The following is a 21,265-nucleotide window of genomic DNA, read 5'->3' on the forward strand; positions in this document are numbered from 1 at the left end:
ATCATTTTATACAACGCTGCCTTGCCCAGAAGTGTGAGAGGGAGAGTCTGCCACACTTTAACATCACATTTAAACCTCTCTAGAAGGGGGCGAAGATTCAGGGTGTAGAATTCATCAAGATCTAGTGTAACAACTATACCCATGTATTTGAATGTCGTCGCGGCAGTCACCAGGGGGCAGCTTAAAGGCAAGACAGGCAGTGGACCAGCCAGGACAAATAGAATTGATTTCTTCCAGGTAATCTTATAACCGGACACCCTACCAAACTTCTCGCATACATTTAATATTTCAAGAATAGATTTTTTGGGGGAGGTTAGATATAGAAGGATATCGTGCGCTTACAGGGATATACGATCCTCCCACAAATCGGTCCAGCGGATCCCTTTGATGGAAGGCACCCATCTAATCCAAATCGCAAGAGGTTCCAAAATCAACGCAAAGAGCAACGGGGATAAAGGGCATCCCTGCCAAGCGGGAAGTCTCGTGAGATGTGCCAGTTTGCGACAACATGCGCTAGGGGTTTAGCGTATAATAAACCAATCCAGGTGCAGAATTTGGGACCAAATCCCATATGTTGGAGCACTGTAAATAAATAAGGCCATTCAACTGTATCGAACGCCATAGTAGCGTCCAGTGAAAGGATGACAGCAGGTTCTTTAAGGTAAAGTGCACGCGCCAGGACCGCATGAAGCCTTCGGAGGTTAAGGGCTGTGCTCCGATGTGGCATGAAGCCTGACTGGTCTGGATGAACTAGTGACGTTAGGTGAGGAGTAAGGCGCAACGCAAGCAGTTTGGCCAGTATTTTAGGTTCCGCGTTGTTGAGTGAAATTGGACGATAGGAGGCACAGTCCAGGCTTGTGGATCACGACAATTATGGCCAGTCGCTGATCCTGCGGGAGCTCCCCTTTTTCCAGGCTATGGGATACCATATTTAGGAAGAAGGGGGCTGTCGTTTGCACCGTTCTCTTATATAGTTCAACCGGGAACCCATTTGGCCCCAGCGCCTTGCCAGACGCCAGTGCGTAAGTGGCCGCCACAACCTCATCAGTGGTAATGTCCAGCTCCAACAGGAGTGCTGCCTCCGGGGAGAGCTTGGGTATCGATAAATCCTTGATATAATCATATGCCTCTGCGACTGTATAGGTTGCCTGGGGAGCATATATTTGTTCATAGTGGTCGGCCAGAAGATTAACTATACCGTCAGGGTCAGAGACTAGGGAGCCCGCAGGGGATATCAGTTTTGCAATGACTTTATTCGCACTTTCCTTCTTATCTAGCCAGGCTAGCATTTTCCCTGCCTTGTCTCCCAGTTCGTAAACCCTGTGCCTAGTGGCCTGTATTTTGGGTTGCGCCATTTCTCTTTGGCGGGTCACAACTTCCGTTTGTTTTAAACGGACCTTACGAGCAGCTCCCTGAGCAGGGTGGGCCTCCTGCTCTTCGATAGCCATGGCTAGTTCAGCTTCGAGGCTGTCCAACTCCGCCCGCCGTTCCCGTTTGTGACCTAGGATGGAAGCCATGACCCCGGAGGACCACCTTATACGCCTCCCAGAGCATACTAGGCGAGTCCACCGAGCCCTGGTTTTCTTGGAAAAATTGCTTAGTAGTACGTGTGAGGACCGTTGTAACCGGTGCCATCTGAAGGAAGCCATCATGCACCGGGAACATGCGTCTTCTACAGGCCTGGTGATGGGTATATTTAAACAGTATCGGGGAGTGGTCCGATATGCCCCTGGGGCGAATAGTGACCTCCTCTATACCTTGCAGAGCGTCTGACGATGCCAGGATATAATCAATGCGTGTGAGACAGTTATGGACTGCCGAGTAGAAAGTGAATCGAGTTTCATTCGGGTATTTGAATCTCCAGCTGTCCGTCAGTCCCAGGGCATCTATAAGACCAAGAAGACGTCGCCCACCCTGTGTCTCCGGTCTAACAGGGAATCTGTCCAGTTTGACATCAATTATGTCGTTAAAGTCGCCCCCTATTACGAGTGTCGCCACTGGTAGTGTCAATAGGAATGCAGTAAAATCGGAATGGGCTTGCGTGTGAAGTGCCGGTGGTATATAGACGGAGACCAAATTAAATAACCGTCCTTCCCACTGAGAGGTCAGCGCCGCGAAGCGGCCTTGGTTGTCAACTCGCGTTTGCTGCACCACCAGTGGGAAGTTTTTCCTAATAAGAATCCCCGTGCCCCTGGAACCAGAGGAAAAGTCTGCGTGGGCTACCATCTGGAATCCCCATCTGTCCATGGCTCGAACCGTTGTCCCAACCAGATGTGTTTCCTGCAAGAGGACTACTGCAGGGTCATAACGTTTCAAGTGTTGCAATACTAGGCCTCTCTTTACTTTGTCTCCCAATCCCCGAACATTCCAGGTGAGTAGAGTGAGGGTGGTACGTGGAGCCTGTAGCCCTTGTGAAACAGTTTCAGCCGTCATCTACAGTAAGGTGTGTAAAACATCTGGAATTGCATTCGGCCCGCAAAGCTAAAGTAATATCCCAAACTGCTGTCATATCCAGTTTGCATTCAACAAAACAACAAAGAAAAATCAAATATGTAACATAGTCAACAGAATTTAGCGCTTCAGTTACCTTCCCATCCCAAGTCCCACCCACCCTCCCTGCCTCCCTGCTCAACGAACCTACAACTGCCCGCCACCCCAACTTTGCAGAGCGCTTTAATTTCCCTCCCAGTGCTGCAATACTTGCGTGTCGGGGCAGGAGTCCTACGAGGCAGCAGCCTTTTAGAGTCCTACAGGCACCCCCTAGTCCAAGGCCTCGCGTTCACTCCATCTTTAATGCCGCATCAACAACTATAGAGGATTGTCACAATACGTCCGACTCTTATTCTTCTTCAGGAGGTAATTCGTGGTGTGGCTCCTGACTGCCAGAGCCCATGTCTCCCGGGGAGTCCTCCCCCACTCAACGGCGGCGCGGCCCTGGTCTCCGGTCTGTTTTGTTTACTGGTCGCCATCCCTCCAGCCATTCGTGTGTTGCCTCCGGAGAGTCAAAGAACCAGGTCTTCCCTTCAGCCACTACCCTCAGCTTCGCAGGAAAGAGCATGGAATACGGCAACTCCTGCGCTCTGAGCAATTTCTTTTACTTCGAAGAAGCTGCGACGTCTCCTTGCAACAGCTGCCGCGTAATACGGGAAGGAGATGGTTGAGTTTAGTATCCGGATAGGGGGGGGGAGATCTGTGCCGCTTGTAGAATTGCGTCTCGATCTCTAAAGTTAAAGAGACGCGCAAGAACTGGTCTCAGTGGCACCCCGGGCTTCGACCTTCCACCAGGCACCCTATGAGCGCGTTCAACCGAGAAGAAATGTGAAACTCCCTTGGGCTGCAACCTAGTTTTTATCAGTTCTTCTACATAGAGGTCCATTGCCTGGGCGCCTTCCGATTCTGGAATACCTATAATTCTGATGTTGTTCCGTCTTGCGCGCCCTTCTTGGTCGTCCAGCCGGTCAATTAGTATTTTGCTGTCCTTTTCCAGGAGGGTCACTGATAGCTGGAGGTCAGACGTGTCTTGAACCAAGGATTTCGCCACTCTTTCAACGTCCTTCACTCTGTATGCGATTTTGTGGAGGTCCGCCCGTAGCAGGGATACGTCCGTGGATACCGTCCCAACCGTTGTCTGACATTTGCAAGCGCCTTCATGATGTTGTCCAGTGTGACCTTCTTCCCTCCGTCGCCTTCCTGTGTTTTGCCGTGAGTCGGCGTTATATTAGATCCTTTCTCATAAGCAAACTTGTCCAACTTAGCCTGGACAGACTGATTTCTAGGCCCTTTGCCCGCCATCGTGCGTTGGACTGTCTGGCGTACAACTAATAAAGATGGGGTGGATCAAACAGGTATACTGTTATTATGTTCCCAAACTGTTCCACTTCCAGTGTCCCAGACCCCAAAGTCCGCAGCTGATGTAATGTGGTAGGATCCGCCGAGGCGTGAGTTGGTGGCCAGGGGGAGAGGTGGGGGAGAAGGTCGGGCAAATGGTGGATCCTTTATCTCCCCTGCGACTTTTAGACGATGGATCTCGCAGGTCGACACACCCAGCGCAGACTTCTGGTCAAACCCCCCGGGAGGCAGAGGGACCCCCGATGAACCAGCAGGATATGGCAGAGTCACCTTCAGACCACGATGCTTCTAGCAGGCCAACCAGAGGCCCACTCGCAGTCAAAGGCCGGAATGAAAGGCCTGCAGCGCAATGCTCCCCTAGACTCCGCACAGTCGCTCATGGATCCGGTGCGCTCCCAGGTCCGTGCAATTGCGCCATCCAGGGCAAAGAGAGCGCACTCTTAGGGATCCAGCTGGCTGCCACAGGTCGCCAGGGAGATGCGTTAGGTAGGACGAGGCAGATCCGCAAGGGCACCTCACCGTGTTCCGGTAGCTACTCCCGCCGTCCCCGAGTCCGTGGCAAAGTCCGGAGCAGAAGCCAATCATAGCAGGAGGGCCGCGGGGGGGTCCGCAGTGTGCATCTAATTCCTGGCTGGCGGGATCGGACTCCACAGGGAGCCAAACCGGTAGTGGAGTCGCCGTCTAGGCTTCGTGGACATCTGTGTTCTCCGCGCCTCTGCCAGATCACAGCGGCCGCCTCCGTCACTCCAGTCCCCAGTCTTCCAGGCCCTACTAGGCCGTGCTGAGTCAGGTGGGGAGAATCGCAGACGGCGGCATCGGATTAGGATCTGGATGTGACCGATGCGTGTCGGGAGAGTTCCGATGTCGGGGGAACCTCTCGATGGACTCTTATGTGGCGGATAAGTGTGCAGATTTCAATATTTAAGGCTGGTACGGCCCCGGAGCTCTGGGTCTAGGCGGCCATTTTCCATGGCTGGTAGCCACGCCCCCTGAAAAAATCTTGAGATTTTTAACCACGGAAGTTATCTGCCTACAAGAGACTCATGTCTCGTGGAATAATCGGGGTATCCTCCAAATGATAGGATATGATTTAGCAGTATGCTCTTTACAGACCTCGATGATAAGAGGAGTAGCAGTATTTGTCAAGCGCCAAGTAGGCAGTATTAAACAGATTATGGCGGATAAATGGGGTAGGTGGGCCATTGTATTATTAAGTACTGGCGTAACTATAGTGACTGTGTACGCTTCAAATCAAGATGATCCAGAGTTATGGGGAGAACTGGAGCTAGAACTTGCTGCATGGCCAAATTCAGTAATAGTATGTGGCGATTTTAATATACATTCTGAATGCTATAATGTGGAAGGGCGGAAATATAAGGGAAGGAAGCAGAGGGTCAATCAGGCTATAAATAATTTTAAGGCTAGCCATGGCTTGGTAGATGTATGGGTAGCCAAGAAGGAGTCTGATCCTGGCTATACGTACTTTTCATACCCGCATCAAAAATATTTTTGCTTAGATTATTTTTCGGTCTCGACTAACCTACTAGGGGGAGCAGAGATCGATAAATTGCCACAAATCTTCTCGGATCATAATCCGCTTATGCTTAAAATAGTGGGCCAGGGCCTGGAATAAGAACCCCACTCTTGGTCATTTGATAGGAAATTGCTTACATATGAGAATTTTGTAAAATATATTAAAGAATGGGCTAGAGGATTCTTTGAAATTAACCGGTATAGTGCCTTACGCATAATTGTGTGGGATACGTTTAAGGGGTGCCTAAGGGGTGAAATAATAAGCTATGTGGGTCAACAGCGGGAAATGTGGAAAAAACAGGTCACTTCCCTAATGATCAAATTAGCAGAATTAGAAACAGAACACACTAAATTATTATCTCGGGGAGGGCAGTAGATCAAAGACAGTGAAGAATCAGCTAATAATTATTAGAGCAGAGATGAATAAAGTGTTTCAAATGCAAGTAGCTCAGGAATATCAAGCACACCGAAAAGAGAGGTACGAATATGGAGAAAAGACGGGAAGGATTTTGGCCCTTAGGACTAGACAAAAAGCCAATAGGAATAATATATCTGAAATCAAAAACTCAGAGGGGCAAATAGAAACATAATCTGATAAAATAGTGAAAGTTTTTAAGCAGTACTATGGCAAACTATACCAACAAGCTCCCTTGATAATTTACCAATCGCAGGAAGGGAATATTCACAGTTTAGCAAGATAGATTCGGATACACGCTCGGATCTGGAAGATGAGATTACATTGGAAGAAACGGTCCTAGCTATAAATTCGCTCTCTTCAGGAAAGGCCGCTGGACCAGACAAAATCCCCTTAGAGTTATATAAACTACTGCGGGATGATCTGGCTGTACTCCTTAATGATCTTTTCTTAGACGTTCAATATCGGGGGGTCCCGCCTAACTGAGGGAAGGAAACAGACATAATCATATTTCATAAAAAGGGGAAACCACCGCCAGCACCAGGGTCCTATCGACCCATTTCACTGATAAACACAGACGCAAAAATATACTCAACGGTCTTGCCAACTCGGCTCCAGAGAATCATAGCCAGTCTGGTCTCACCCTGGCAGCATGGATTTGTGCCAGGGAGGGGAACAACGGATCACACTCGGCGAGTAATATCTCTGCTTGATCTAGCGACAGCATGGGGGGATGGACTGGCTGTTATTCTCTTGGACGCAGAGAAGGCCTTTGCTAGAGTGAACTGGCAGTATTTGTGGGGAGCCCTAGAGGAGCGAGGGATAGGTCCAAAAATGATAGCAGCAATTCAGGCAATGTACCATAGACTGCAAATGATGGGAATAACATCAGATCTGATAGAGCTAGCAAGGGGTACTCGGCAGGGATGCCCCTGCTCCCCAATTCTATTCGCTATCTATCTGGATCCATTTGTCAGGGAGATAATTGAGAATGCAGTGATTGAACCATACAAAATTAATGGATATGAGTCAAAAATACTCGCATATGCTGACGACATTGCGGTAGTTACATCAAACCCAAAAAGTGCAATAGAAGAACTAGAGAGAATGGCAGAGGAATTGGGGAGCAGGTCAGGCTACTGCCTGAATAAAGGAAAGACACAGATAATCTATACTAGACAGGGAATGTTCCAAGATCAGCGTCAGACCAACACGGCAACATATCTCAGGGTAAAGATTGGGCCTGATATGAACACACTATTTGCAAATAATATTGACCCAGGCTTACAGGAGATATACACAAAGCTTCGACGGTTGGACAATTTGCATCTAACGATAGTTGGCAGAGTTAATGTTTTAAAAAATGAAGATCTCCCTAAAATATTATATTTATTTTGAGCAATCCCCCTAGAACTACCGCCCTGTGTATTTCAGAAAATGAATTCAATCTTCTCCAATTTTATTTGGAATTACCAAAACACAAGACGGGCCTTGAGGACACTAACTTTACCAAGGGATAGAGGTGGATGGGCTGCTCCAAACCTATTTTTTTACTATTTGGCGAATTTTGTGCAAGAAATGGGAGATCTATTGGGAGCGGATAACTGTGTGAGCGAGGATAGCCTGCCTTCTATATATCAACTAGCTGTGGGGGTAGAAGTATCAGGGCTCCTCCTCAGACAGCTAGAACCTAGCTGGTATAAGAAGACTCACTCTAGATGTTTGAAGGCGGCTAGATCGGTTTGGAGTAAAATGTGCAAAATTATGAAAATCCCGAAATGCAACCGGTATACCCCACTATGGGGAGCTTCAATCTTCTCTGGTGAATTTTCTGATAACATGGCCATACAGTGGGCACATGCAGGTATACAGCGAGTTGGGGACCTGCTTAATGAAAACCGCGACATGCTGTCATTCACAGAGCTGGCACAGAAATATGAGATTACCAATAGAACGTATTTTTAATATGTCCAAATAAGGGGATGTATAAGGAACTTAGTTAGGAATCAGGAAGAACTCGGGGCAATACCACTACTGGCTAAGGTGCATTGGGGAGATGGGAGGATTGGGGAATTCTATAAACTGTTTATAGAAACAATACTTGGCGATGTGGAAAAAACTGAGGTAAAATGGTCATCCAAACTGGGGGATGATGATATAAACATCGATATGCCATTAAACCTGGGTGTAAATATATTTTTAGCTGCAAATCTTCAGGCCCAACATTATAAGACCTTGTTTAACTTATATTACACTCCAGCAACTTTGGGTGGGGGAAACGTGATAAAGACCATTGCCCTAGATGTCAACAAAATCCCGCAGACATTACACATATGTTCTATGCATGTGTGTCCCTGACCTCTTTAAAAAAAGGCACAGAAAGATTTTGGTGCGAATTGATGGACAGTACAATCGAGACTAGTGCTCCATTGATGCTCTTAGGCTATGATGGCCGCTTGGATTTAATACCTGCATATAGGGATTTTGTTTTTGTTTCAATAGCGGTTGCAAGGCTATTAATAGCTACAGCTTGGAAAGACCCGGACCCACCGGTGTATACCGCTTGGCTTCATCGCCTATTGAAAATATACAACCTGGAACTGGCCTTATATATAAATAAGGGTCGTCGGGCTAGGAAGAGAGGGGACAAGATCTGGGCGCCCCTATCAAAATGGCTGGGAAAAAAACAAGATGAGCTAGGAAATAGAATGGGCATAGGGTAAAAGAGAGTAATGATGTAAGAATGTATTTTGTTTTGTATGCTTCTCTTTAGTATGTCTTTGCTCTCCTCGTCTTTTGTTTTCTGTTTTCTTCAAGCTTTGTATTGCCAATAGCAGTGTGTGTATCTATTATTCATTTTTTTTTTTCTGATGAGCTTTATAATCTGTACCTGATGGCAAATTCACATGCCAAGAGGTGCTAAACCTTCCTTCGTGTACCTAAAGGGTGCAGCAGTCGCCCTAGCCACAAACGTATCTCACAAGCAGAAAATATTAATGTGGCTTAACGACTAGTGCGGCTGAGTTGGAAGCTGGGGAACTAGGTTCGAGTCTGATGGAGGGCTCAAGCATCCTGTGATTCTGAGCAAGTCACTTGCAGCCAGATTCATGAACCAAAATTGCGATCGCAATAGCTGCGAATCAGCAATTGCGATCGCAATATGAAGAAAAGGAATTCATGATAGTGAAAGGTCTAAAATAGCGAATTCGCTAAAGAAAAATTGCAAGTTCGCAAAGTAATTCGCAGAATCCTGGAAGAAGCCCTTTAGCGAATCAGAAATTGCGAGAAACCATGGATTTTGCTAATTAATTTGCGAAATCGCTATATAATCGCAATCACCATTCAAGAAAAGTCGCAAAAAGCGAAAAACCCGAAAATCGCTATTAGCGACGCGCAATTTAAGGAGAACCCAAACCAGGTGGTAACCATTAAGGAAAAAAAATATATCTTCAACAAACTACCCACAGGTGCAGGCCTGACCAAACACACTTAAGGATATGCAGCTGAAGCATGAGGACTCTCACAATGTCAGGACTCTACATGGTGGTCAGGCGGCGAAGGCTTCAGCGAGCAGCACGGAACAGATGCAGGATACAGGAGCGAATATTTCGCCAGCGGATCACCCTACTGGGCCAAACTGCGGAGCAAATCTATTCCAAGTACCGCCTAAATGGGGCAATGATCACTAAGCTGATCCGGGACCTAGACCCCCTGATGCAGCACCCAACAAGGAGGACCAATGCCGTGCCCACCCATGTACAGGTCTTGTGAAGCCTGCACCTCCTGGCCTCCGGAAACTTCCAGGGGATAGTTGCCGTTGCAGGGGGGATCTCCCAGAGCACCATGTCCCGCTGCCTAAGGAGTTTCCTGGAGGCAATGCTGACCCAGCTAAACCATTACATCACATTCCCAACCACCCAACAGGACTTGAATCAAACCAAGCTGGATTTCTACAACATTGCACAATTCCCCCATGTAATTGGATGCATAGACTGTACCCACATCCACATCTGCCCACCTGCACAAACAGAATACATGTACCGGAACAGCAAGTCCTGCCACTCCCTGAATATCCAGATGGTGTGCAACGCTAAGACAATCATCACGGACATAGTAGCACAATACCCGGGGAGCACACATGACTCATTCATATTCCGGCACAGCGGCATGCACACACGACTGGCCAGGGCAGACTTTGGCGAAGGACACCTTCTAGGTAAGTACACATGCCACTAAATGGTACATTGTCACCATGTTGCTGCGCATAACAGGCACTAACCCTCTGCTCCTTTCATTCAGGTGACAGCGCCTACGGTCTCCGTGAGTACCTCCTCACCCCATACTTCAACCCTGCCACACCACAGCAACGGCGTTACAATGCTGCACACATCCGCTCTAGAAATTGCATTGAGAGGACATTTGGCCTTTTGAAGAGCCACTTCCGCATACTGCAGAAGACTGGTGGGGCCCTCAAATACGAGCCTGAGGTCTGCTGCAGCATCGTGGCCGTCTGTGCAATACTCCACAACATTGCTACCAAGCGCAGGATACCTGTAGAGATATCTGGCAGTGAATCAGAAGGGGACAACCGCCCACCTGCACATGCGCGTCATGCACGCGGGGAAAATCCAGCTGAAGGACACAGACGCCTCAACCAAATCACAATTAACTGTTTCTAGTGCACCCACTCCCCTCACCCAACACTTCACTCATGCATGACAATTGAAATAATGACATGAGTCTGATGTACTGTTGTTGAATAAATATTAATGTTGTTTTCACAATAATATTGGATTATTTTCGAAAGATACATTTGAGGTGTATTGCGTCATACATCTCCTGATTTGTTAGAGGGCATGCTTTTCTCATCAGCATGTCCCTGCATGATGAGCAAAAATGTCAATGATGCCTCCGGCCCGAGGCTCCAATTTGCCTCTCCACATCTTCCTCCGGATTTGCCCGTGATGCCGCAGTGGGCCTGCTGCTGCGGCGGGGAACTCTAACCGGTGGCAAAGACAGGCTGCTGTGGCTAGATGTTCCCTCACTAGCATCATCCCCTCCTGCCTGGCCGTGGCCAGTTGCCTGCAGAGCCTGAACTGCAGTGGTTGCCTGCTCAAGTGCCCGTGCCACATCCTGGCAGCATTGGACCATCTGGATTTGCATGGCCAATGATCTTCGGGACATCTGGGATGTTGCGTTGCCGATTATATAATTGGAGCGCGTGTACGCCGAGAGGCGTGTTAGGAGCTGGCGGTGGCGGCGCCGGGTGAGGTCCCACGGGGTCAGCATGGCCTCAGTGTTTGCCTCCACTGCTGTGGTCATTCGCTCCATCCGGTCGGACAGCTGGCCAACATTCCTGGCTGTATTGCGCAGCTGCAGATGTATTACTGCAAGGTGTCGTGCCTGTTGTTGGTGGACGTGCAGCATGCGGCGCTCTATTGAAAGACCCGGCACACGCACAGTCACCCCGCTTCTGCCGGCGCGTGGTGTCGTTTGGCGCCGCTCCCTGACCTGTCCGCTGGACTGGGTGGGCACAGTAGGTGTGCGTTGTGTTGGTGGCCTGGCAGCTGCTGGTGTTGCCGATGCCACTGGTATGGGTCTCACAGTTGGCGGTTGTGGTGCGCCTGTTGTCGATGGCGTTGCAGGTGGTGGTAAGACTGCTGGCGCTGGTGCTCGCCCTGATGGACCTGGTTGTGTGGATGGATGTGCGTCACCCTCAGAATCCACAGGATTCTCGTCAATTTGCAGCCCCTCACTGTCGCTGCTGGTATCTTCAGCGCCACCTGTGATGTAAAGTGGACGTTGATTAATAACATGTATCTTGCACTTGGAAGGTTGCTACATGCATGCAGGCTAGCATTCCCTGACTGGCTGTTGGATTGACTCTATTAGGACATATCTGGCTGTATGGGGCTGAATGTGAATTGTGGTCAGACTACATGTCCCACAATGCAATAGGGATTTTCTGGTGTGCATGGGCTGCATGACTGGGGTTTCTAATGGGTAGCTCTAGGGTCATGGCAATTGTTAGGGGACAGGGTCGCAGTCGCATGGCACTTACCTTGGCTTTCTTGGGTGGGTCGGGAGGAGTCCAGCCGGGTTACCCCCACGCATGCCTCAGGTTGCAAGGTGTCCTCAACGAGGTCCTCCAATGGGGTGTTGGGAGGGACTGTTGGCTGTCCCCCTCCTGTTGCAACACGCTCACCCAGCCTCTCGGCGATCCTCTCCTTGGCACGACCTCGGAGGTCGTACCACCTCTTCTTGAGATTGTCGATTGATCGCTGGGTGACTCCAACTGAATTGACTGTTGCGCGGATGCGCAACCAAATTCGCCGTTTGTCGGCCTCTGGCACCCTCCTGGAGACCTTCCCGAACAGTCTGTCATGATCTCTACTGACTCCCTCAATCAGATGTTCAAGCTCCTGTTCGGAGAATTTAATTTTTCTCTTTCTCCCTGTGGAACTGGTCCCTGCTGCTTCCTGTGACATTGCTGCATGGGGTGTATCCTGATTCAAAGCTGGAGGTGGTTTAGAGTGGAGCTCTGGGCAGTGCTGCTACCAAATCAGCCTCAGTATTCAGAATGAGGGAGGGAACTGCCTGCTTCCTGGTTGTGATGTCATCACTGTGCTCGAAATGCGACTTCACGTTTTTGCGATCTCGCTATTAGCGAGATCGCAATTTGCGATTTCGCTAAGGGCGAGATCGCAATTTCAACACGGAAATTGTCCGATTTAGCGATTATTCTGCGATTTAGGGAAAATCGCAATCGGCTTTTGCGGCCGAATGCGAGTCGCTATTTTTTTCCGCAGATTTTCATGAATCCCATTATGCGAATTCTAAATTGCGATTCAGTATTTCTCGGAATTTAGAATTCGCAGAAAATGGGTTTCATGAATCTGGGGGTTAATCTCTCCGTGCCTAAAAATGAATGTGTCCCTCTGTAATGCAACTGATGCTCATGTAAAGTGCTCTGATACCTTCTGGTCGAGTTTGTGCTGTATAAAATTGCAAAAAAAGCAGCTTACAACACTGTCTTCGTCTGATACTTGCAGTTATACATTTTCACTGCAGGTGCTCTGTTTTTAATCCTGCCACCAGAAATGAGTCAATAAAGCTATTCCTATCACTCTTGGTAGCTAGTTTTGATATCACTACCCCCACAGTTTGTATATTTTTGCGCTGCCCCCTCGACCCAACCATTGTAGGATTTAGTATATCCTTACAATTAGGAATAAAACCTCCCTGAGCTCCTCCCTCCCAGAGAGCGGGGTTGTAGCCCATGGCGAAACTAGGTCTTCCCATCACGAGGAGAATCCCAATGATGAAGCATACCACCTATGGTGGGTGAGGGATTTGGTCCTAACAAAGGGATTCCCCAATAAGTGTCATGAAATCACTGAAACTCCCTGTGCCTTAAACACAGAATGTGTCCGTGTGTAATGTAACTAGTGCTTGTGTAAAGCACTACCATACCTTTGGGTCTAGTTAGCGCTAGATAAAAACTGCAAAAAAATAAAAATAAACAAATCTCTCCTATAAATCCACCTATTTGAGTTAACTCTTGTGGGACCAGGAAGGTTCTAATCAGAGAGACTTTTTGCACGGCCAGGCAGAGAGAGGCGCGTGGCATGGGAGCTGGAGGTTTGATATTAGACGGAGGGTGAATAGGTGAAAGATGCATGGGTGTACACTTGGGCAGGCGGACCATGTGGAAGGGTGGATTTACTCACTGATCTAATGGTATGGTCGATGGACATATGACTAGATAGGTGCAGGTGGATGAATGATGAATTGAGTAATAAATGGGTGAATATGGGTCGGTGAGTGAATGATTTTTAGATGGGCGTGTAGGCTGACAGGCAGGTGAAGCAATTAAACATTGGGTGGAATGGATAACTAGCTGATAGATGTATGCAAAAATAATTTGTTGGACAAGTGAATGGATGGATTCATAAATTGATAAATAGGTGGCAACACAAATGTAGAAATGAAAGGATAGGTGGCGGAGTGGATGGAAAACACATTGATTTTAGTAACCGCAGGGTGTACAGTTGAATGGGTTGATTCATATACGAATAAGAATGCAGATAGATGAAAAGGTAGGTGGGCGAATAGAAAGGCTGAATATACCTAGGTCGGATTACACCTAGGAAGCTCTGTATACGTGCTTGTGCCACGGTGACGTCTTAAGCACAATGTTTTAGGCCTTCTCAGGTGGGAAGCGTGATCCCAAGATTTTCATTGAACAATTCTGCCAGGATTATGAGATTACTGAACAACTTCTCCCTCAAAACGGGTACATGCATCATTAAAAAAAAAACATAGCGCAGTGGTTCGAATTAAGGCGAGCGGCTCTCCCTCCCCCACAAACTCTCTACTGGGATGAGGGAGAGACATGTGAGCAGGGCAGGGAGGGGGATTGTAGCAGCCCCCTTTCCAGTGGAAACTAAACAGGGAGCCGAGCACATGGATGGGGACTTGGGCAGCTGTCCTCTTTATACTTGCTTCTTAGGGGCCGGCTGAGATGATGTCTCTGGTTCAGACCTTCCCTGGAGATCTCCACTGTCATCACGAATATATTTAAACACAGGTCTGCCTCATTTGTGCTGTTCTCCAGAATCCAGCCTTCCGTTCCCACATAAATACATATATTAAGCGCTTATAACATATGCCTTTCTACAGTTTAAAGTAAAACATAGGAACAACGTTGGATTAAAATAGGGTTAGCCCCAGAAAGGTTTGGTTTCAGGGCGGAAACAGCAGGGGAAAATAGCATAGTAGTTAGAGACTTCCGAGAGATAGCGCCAAGCAATAATTACCATTCTGACTGAGGTTAGCACTACAGAATAATTCACTACATATCAAAAGTACACATTTTAGATCTCGAGAGCCTCTTAGAAGGTAGGGTATTCAGCAGACACGTGGACTTCAGTACTGGGAGTTTATGGCTAGCTGAAAACCGGGGGGTGCCGGAAACCTAGACAACAAGCCGTTGAGATTGTCCCGGCAGCATCGAAAGTGAAAGCGCACACAGCGCACTGAATGTAAATAAGGCACGACGTCCTGCCGAAGTAGGACAAACTCAATAAAGAAAAATAGTACTTAGAACTCTAAAAATAACATGTACCATGTAAGAACCGAAGTAAAGGGGCCAGTAGCCATGGGACGCTACAAATGATAACACAGAGGTACAAAGGAGGAACTAACAAGCCTCTTTACCAATGAGAAGCCAGCATTTAGGAAGGACAAACAAACAAACCAATGAAAAATAAGGGCGGGGAGAGAGAGAGGCTTCTCTCCCGTATGAGCAGCTCTTGCGCGCGGACCCTAGGCTCGACCTAACAAATGGTTTTGAAGCAAGGATTTACTTAGTGGGCATTGTTAGTAAAGCGCCCAAGCACTGCAGGCAGGAAACACTGCTAGCAGGAAAAACTGCTGGCTCAGCCCTAGCAGTGAAACCGAGCCCCCACCAGACCACCAGGAAAATGCCTTGTGCTCGGTTCCAGCCAGTTCCACCCTGTCTGGGGTGACCAAAACAATGAGCTTTCCTAAGCATTCCATGTCCCACATTGTCCCACATTGAAAATGTACCCCATAGGACCCCACTATTTTCCTATATTTTTCAGTAGAAGTGTGTAATGTTTATATTTAATTTTACTATACTGGATTTAGGTCATTGTTTTGTTTGTTCCTCAGGATACCAATGATTCTTTTTCCAATATTCTTTGTTTGTCTTAGACAAAATTGGTTTCCAGGCAGCACTGTGAAGCTTCCAATCTGAATTGTTATTGATGCACCAAAACACAAGTATTGTATATCCCTATATTGGGCATGTTTGAATTCTCATCAATGTGTAAGGAAATGGGAAACATGGCAGAAGGGTGTGTTACCAGTCAAATCCAAACTAAGGAACGTTATTATGATATCAGGGAAGATGTCAATCTATTGCTACAAGAAAATTGTTTTATTTTTGTTTTTGTTTTTATTGAGCATGATCTGTAGTATTAAAATAAAACATTTTCTTTACAAAAAGGAATAAATTCTTAATTAAGCAATAATACATCCGAAAAATTATTAAGAACAAGATACATACGGAAGAAAAATAGAAGAAAAAAAATGAGGGAGAAGGACAATTATAATTTACACAGTTTGCCTCGTCTTTACCATGTCAGCCCATGTCGGCCCTTCTCATATCAGGGGGGGGGATCTTACATTGGAGTACCAATTAGAAATTGGGGCCCAGATCTGGGTGCCCCGGGCTCTAGTTTTCCTACCCCTTGTGCGATATATAGCTATCTCCTGCTTATAAGTGGCAAGAAATCGACAAAGCCACATCTGAAAGGTGGGTACATTGGGATCTTTCCAGCGTGCCGCAAGAATAATACGAAAGACGGCAGTACCCAAAAAGACAATCCTCTGTTCCTCTAAGCTGTAACCTAAGGATTCGTCGTGACCTAGAAGATATAGAGTAGCGGAGGATCTGAGATTCCGCCCGAAAACTTGAGTCCAAAATCCTCCAATCATTGTTTGTAGGTTATCTAGTTTCGGACATTCGGCAAACATGTGGATTAAATTTGCTTGTCCCTGTCTACATCTGGGGCAGCAGTCGTCTACTCGCATACCCCAGGTGAAGAGTTTAGCCTGAGTAAAATAAAGGTTGTAGATAGTTTTAAAGTATTGCGCTTTAAGGTTAGGTGCTAAAAATAATGTTGTGTAAAGAGTTATAGAATAATTAATATCTACATCTGGGTTGCCAAGTTTTTGTGCCCAGGATCTCTCAACACTATCTAAATCATCATTAAAAGATTGGAAAAATAAATCATATAGAGTACCTATTCTAGTAGCTCGTTTCCCTATAATAGAAAAAAAATAAAAACTATCTAAATTAATAGTAGATTTAAAGTTACAAATGTTGGTATATACTTGAAAATATTTTAAATAATCTGTAGTTGGTATATCAGATCTCTGTTGTAGTCCCTCAAAAGATGGAGCAACATTCTGCCCGAAAAAGTGACCAAATGTATATATGCCTGAATTCTCCCATCTCCTGGAGACAGTGTCTATTAGAGATGATGATATGATCTTGCTGTGCCAGAGAGAGGTATACCTTGTTATTTTCGGTATGCCTAGTTGTTTGGAGGCAAGTTTCCAGACTTTCCATGCATCTTCGATTACCTTGAACGTGGTCTTTTTATAATATGATGCTTCGAGCTGTTTCAAAAATAGCCCTCGGCATTTATCTCCTAGTCCAAGTTCGAAAATAGAGGGGATATAAGAATCTATGATGGGTAAGTTGGAAGGTTTCACTTTGAAGAGCAGGCCCATTTGTTGGAGTAGTGTCGCCCAGAGATAAAATGTCAAATTCGGGATACCTAGGCCGCCTCTATGTAGGGGAAGAGTTAAAGCTGGTAATGCTCTCCTTATTTTACCATAATTCCAAATAAATTTAGATATGGTTGAGTCAAAAGTTTTAACAGTGGTACCTTCAGCCATCAATGGAATAGCCCGGAATAGATAGAGTATTCTAGGAAATATACTCATTTTAATATAATTTGCTCTCCCTGTTATTCAAAGGTGCAAGCTATCTACCCTCTTCAAATCTGTTTTTATTGAATTGATCAGAGGATCATAATTAAGCCGGTTAATTTCTTTTATCTCAGGAGAGATATTTACACCCAGATATATTGCGTTTTTAACTTTATAGGGACTGTCGTATATGATGTTGCTTGTACATAAAACCATGGTTTTATCTCTGTTGAGTGAATAGCCAGAGTGGAGTCCGAAATTTTGAGTTATTTGCTCTATTTCAGCTACTGCGTCTGCTGGTTTGGTTGTGAGCACAGCAATATCGTCGGCGTATGCCAATATTTTAGTAGAATACGGACCCACCTTAACTGGTTGAATTTGAGGGGAGTTAAGAAGCTTTAAAATTAAAGGATTAATTACTAGGGCAAATAATATCGGGTAACAGGGACATCCCTGTCTAGTACCTCTTTGTACCTCTACAAACTTTGACTCAAAACCCTCAATAGATAATTTAGCCCTAGGGTTGATATAGAGAGCTTTCAGGGCTTTAATAAAGCCAGGGCCGAAGTTGTTAAATTTCATAATTTCCCATAAAAACCGCCAAGACACTCGATCAAATGCCTTTTCGGCGTCGAGTAGGACCATCGACATCTCTCCCCCCGTGGCACCCATGATGTCGAATAAGGCAATGACTTTGCGAGTATGATCAGTCGTTCCCCTCCCTGGGATAAAGCCGTGTTGCCATGGGGATACGAGATGTTCGATGACCCCCCTTAGACGGTTTGCAAGTACCTTCGAGTAAAGCTTTGAGTCAGAGTTTATGAGCGATATGGGTCTATATGAAGAGGGAAGCTGGGGTGGTTTTCCTTTTTTAGGAAATATCGCTATATTGGTGTGCTTCCATGACTCTGGTGTAGCTGAGTGATGTTGTACCCCTAGAAACAGATCCAATAAGTAGGGTAGTATCTGTTTATCCAACAATTTATATAGTTCTAATGGGATCTTGTCGGGCCCAGCCGCCTTCCCATTAGCTAGATCTGATAGTGCATTTTCTAGTTCTTCCATTGTGATTTCTTTCTCCAGTTCTTCTCTATCAACTCGATCGAGTATTCTAGACATCCCTGGTTCCGGTAACCACTCTCTAAGAAAGATTTTCATATCTCTTGTAGATCGGTGTTCATTCTCATTTTGATATAGTTTTTGATAGTATTTTCGAAACACTTCTACAATATCTTGAGGGGAGGTATGTTGTTGACCCTCATATTCGATATTCTTTATCCTATTATATGTTTGCTTTTGTCTAGTTTTGAGAGCTAATTGCTTCCCTACTTTTTCCCCTGCTTCATAGATTCTAGCTCTGTTCGCTTGATATATTTCTGCTGCTTTTTGAGTTAGCGAGCTATTAATTTCTGTTTTAAGGATCAGTAATTTTTGTAGTGTATCGGCGGTTGATATTCCTTGCTGGATTTGTTTGGCATGGACTATTTCCAAATTGGTGAGTTCTACGTTTAGTTGTTTATTAATACTATCTTGAGTTTTCTTTTGGTTTGCTACAAACGCTATCGTCTCTCCCCTGATTACTGCCTTAAAACAGTCCCATACACTGAATCTGGGTGCACTGTATTGGTTATTATCGAAGAAAGATTGAGCGTATAGTGTAATATGATTAATATAGTCTGGGTTAGTAAGAAGCTTTCGGTCAAATGACCATTGGATATTAGGTCTGTTAAAACTATCCAGTTCAAAAGTTAGTGTTAGTGCGTTGTGGTCAGAGATGGTTTTGGGGGATTTAATTATGTTTATTAAGGCTGTCTTGTGTAATGATGTCATAATGTAGTCTAACCGAACATACTTGTTGTGGGGATATTCTTATCCCCACAAGAAAATTGTTTTAAAGGGGTAATCAAGTCAGTAGACTCATCTCAAAGTACTACGTCAATTGTTTTAGTGAACAAAAGTTCTGCCTCCATAAAATTGTATGATGATCTTCATTCAGTTAATAACAGATTCTGGCCAATTACCATCTTTGCCTAAGATTCAGGAGATGCTGGCTGTTTTGGAAGGTGTAAGGTACTTTACCACGTAGGATCACAAAGCAGTCAATTGTCAAGTTGAGTCTACTACAGAGATTAATAAATTGGCTACTTTTATAACACTGAATAGTGCTTCTTTCTACATTAGAATGCCAATAAGATTGGCTTCTGCAACTTCACTGTTTCAGAAACATATATACTTGCTGTTTGGGAGCATGGAGGGTGTGCCTGACTTCTAGGATCACACCCTGGTGTTTGCCTATTGTTTCTTTGAAAACCGCAATGAGCATTTTAATAGGGAAGGTCGAGCCAGAACTTGTGGAGAACCCGAGCCATGAAAATGTTTGGCATGTACATAGTGCAACAAACATAATGTAAAAATATGATACATTTTATTCTAAATTAAAAAAAATTAAAATTTTCCACCTTAGTACATCTGATTATGTTACTGCATTTGATTTGATTTATTTGTAGAACGAAGCTAATGTTCAAGAAAGAGTTTCGAGGCACTATAATCTCCAAAAAGCATAATACAACTATTGTAACAGCGGAACTGGGTGAGAATAAAAGCACTGAGGAAATGAGTTACTAGATAAAAGCCAGGTTTTAAGATTTGTTTAAAATTCTGTTCGATCAGCTGATGCACAAAGTGTGTAAGAAAGTTGGAGGTGGAGGATAGAGAAGTTATTGGCAGCAATCAAAGGTCTGGCCTGTGAGTGGAATTTAAATAGTTTTGATGACTAGGTGAACTAGCATGAGAGGGAGATCTTTGAATGTGAGCCTTGAAGTGAATCTTCTTTTCTATCAATATCTAGTGAAGGTTCTTCAATTTAGCTTGGTTGTAACAGTATCTCGGAAGATGAAGTAATAGTCTGGCTGCAGAATTCTGCACTAATTGAATTTGCTTATGTGTTTCTTGGAAAGGCCTAGATAGAGAGAGTTTAAGTAATCCAGCATAGAATTTAAAAGAACATTGATCACAGTTTTCTTAGCCCTAAGAGGGAAAAACTCTACCACCTTGTACAAAGTAACATTTTTAAAAACATTCCTGGATCGCCCCCCCATCGACAATGCCATTAGTAAACCAAGAGGCAAGTCGGTAGTCATGAAAAACCTAAAAGGGTTCTAGATTCCCATCATAGATAGAGCAACATTAAAGTCTATTAAATCAAATCTGAATGCTCATATGTTATAATATTTGCCTAGGATCACACAATTTGGACAAGCAGGGAAGCCAGTATTGATTCCAGGGTATCTGGTTTGAAATTGTAAAATTCATCCACCAGATGGGTATCTGTCTCTCTCTTTTTCTCTCTCTCTCTCTCACACTCTCTTTCCCTCTCTTTATCTCGCTCTCTCATTTACATAAAAGGTCCCTATATTTTCTATCATTATAAGCTCAGAATGAGAAAAACCTAATCAGAGACCGCGAATCCGACTCCGGGCCCCCAGACCCAACTACCAAGCCAAGAATGTATTTATTGGTTGGTGTCACATCGCAAACACAGCCGCTCATCCACCCCCCGCCCTCCCCCCTACCCCTGCCCTCCCCCCTACCCCTCCCCCCCAAAGCTACACCCCTGCGAATATTCTGTGCATGGTCTTTGGGTAAAGCTCTTTTGCTCAATTGAAATTTGGGCAAATTTGGGGAGAATAATAGTTTCAAAAGCAGCAAACTTCTATAAAAATGTCTCGCCTTTCGGTTAGTAGAGACATTATGGTTACCATTTAACTCCATTGAACATGGGCCCAGTTTCCCAGTCCTGAACTTTTACAAATCATTGTGTTTAAGTGTGATAGTCCAGTGAGACCAGTGCAAATGAACCAAGCTAAAAGTCCGAAAATGCATCTGGCTTGGTAAATCAAAGGCTCTGAATGGAAAGTAGTCAGTTGTATGTCAGAATCCTTA

General features: G+C 45.4%; 1 protein-coding gene across 2 annotated transcripts in view; it reads left to right on the forward strand.

The window, feature by feature from the left end:
- The window catches only part of LOC144767584 (BOLA class I histocompatibility antigen, alpha chain BL3-7-like), a 346,774-nt gene that overhangs the window by 232,331 nt on the left and 93,178 nt on the right, over nucleotides 1-21,265 (forward strand). The gene's annotated exons all lie outside the window — the stretch shown is intronic.

This window comes from Lissotriton helveticus, chromosome 7, assembly GCF_964261635.1.
Source record: "Lissotriton helveticus chromosome 7, aLisHel1.1, whole genome shotgun sequence".
Lineage (NCBI taxonomy): Eukaryota > Metazoa > Chordata > Amphibia > Caudata > Salamandridae > Lissotriton > Lissotriton helveticus.